This window comes from Buceros rhinoceros, unplaced genomic scaffold, assembly GCF_000710305.1.
Source record: "Buceros rhinoceros silvestris isolate BGI_N320 unplaced genomic scaffold, ASM71030v1 scaffold23058, whole genome shotgun sequence".
NCBI classification, from domain to species: Eukaryota; Metazoa; Chordata; class Aves; order Bucerotiformes; family Bucerotidae; genus Buceros; species Buceros rhinoceros.
Genome location: NW_010428905.1, coordinates 1 through 1,836, shown reverse-complemented (window position 1 = coordinate 1,836; position 1,836 = coordinate 1).

Below are 1,836 nucleotides of genomic sequence, written 5' to 3'. Positions count from 1 at the left end.
TCAACCCATCATCCAGCCACAGCCTGGGCTGGCGGACTGAGCAGAAGACCTGCCTTAAGGCACAGCGTTCTTCACTGCACCAGCACAACCCACCATCAGCAGAGCCACGTGCTGGGACCTCAGCGGCGATGCCGTTTGACTGCACAAGGCTGAAAACATCAGTGAGTCCTGCTCGCGAAAACTATCTCCGGACCCAAACAACAGGAAGGAGCACGTGTCCTTGAGTACAAACAAATGTACACCACAAACCCTCGCTCCCGAGCACAGAGCGACCCTGGAGATGGCTCTTCATGGCTGAGTCAGTGCCAAAACTCAGGGCTGGGCTCTGCGGCTAGTGGCAGAGTGAAAGGATAATACGTTTGCCATCTGCCAGGGACATGAAGTGATGCTTCCCCCCCTCTTGCCTCTGCGGACCCACCCACCTGCAGCACCGCTCAGCGCACCTACGTCTGCTCAACACACCCAGGAAACTCCGGCGTGAAGCTGTGGGAGGTAGCTGGGTAGCGGGAGTGGGACGGGGCACAAGATATCCCCGGGGCTGTCATCTCTGAGTCACCACGACCTGCTCGGGGACATTCGGCAATCTGGGAGGTGTCAGCCCATGGCTGTCACCCGCTTTGCTTAGGTACATTGAACGTACCTGGCAGTGGGCTTAGCCTTGCTTCGGTGGTCTGCACAGATCAGCCGGAATCAAGGTTGGGGCCGACTGTTCACCCCTGGAACAATGGGGAGACTGAGGGAAATCAGAGGGTTTGCGTTCTCAGGCCCGTTCTGAATCCAGACCGGTGTGTCAGGGGGTGTTCCCTGCCTGTGCTAGTGGAACAATGGCAGGACACAAGCCAGCCTCAGCTCCTCAATAAGCGCACAGGGAGAGGCCCACAACCAGACCAAGGCAATACACGCTTCCTGCGCCCTCTGCCTCCCCTCGCAGTGTGCCCAGGGGAGAGCACGCAGCTAGCCTGGATGGATTTCCACAGCAGAACCGCGCCCCTGCTGGGACCTGAGACTGGGGTTATCCTGGGCCAGAAACATCGCGGTTCTTGGATCTCTTGGACAAGCACCTTTTACCTCTACAGTCCTTATCGTGAACTAGAGAACAGCTTAACCCACTGTGGAACCATCCTCCTTTTTACAGCTTCCCAGGAATTAGCTGTGCTCCTGCCCGTGCACTGCCTGTTCCTTCTCGGGCCGTTATCAGCCGGACTGCACAGTTATCTAGAGCCATAACCCGCGCAGGAACAACGCTCCTGCTCCTGGCAGTTAACGGTGGGTGCTGTACCTGGGCCATGGGAACACCTGGGTGACCCGAACACCACCCAGGTACTGGCGTGACCCAGAGCAGGAACGCACCTGGGGCTGTGCCAGCTCCCTCTGACACCCTTCCCAGGAACTCCAACCAGGAGGAAAAGGGCAAAGGAGATGCTGGGAGGTTGGAGAGCATCACTAGGGTGGTGATTGACCTCATTGTCCCGCTCCCCATCCGGGGCACCCTGCGGATGTTGGCAGTTGGAGAGCGTAATTAGAAGGAGGATGCTGACTCACGGGAAACCAGAACTCTGCAAACTGTCCTGGTCCCCATCCAGAGCACCCATTCCTCCCACTAAAGAGGGATCCCACTGCCCCGCTCCCCGTCCAGGGCAGCCCGAGGAGGACGCTGGGGCTGGGAGAGCATCATTCGAGGGGGGACTCCGTCGCCCTGCTCCCCGCCCACGGCACCCTGAGGACGCTGGGGGTCAGGCACCACCATTCGAGGGGGGATGGCCGGAGCAGGGATGAGGTGCCCGGGTCCGGGCAGCTCCTGCGATGGGGGGTGCCCGGCGGGGAGGGGTCGGTGGC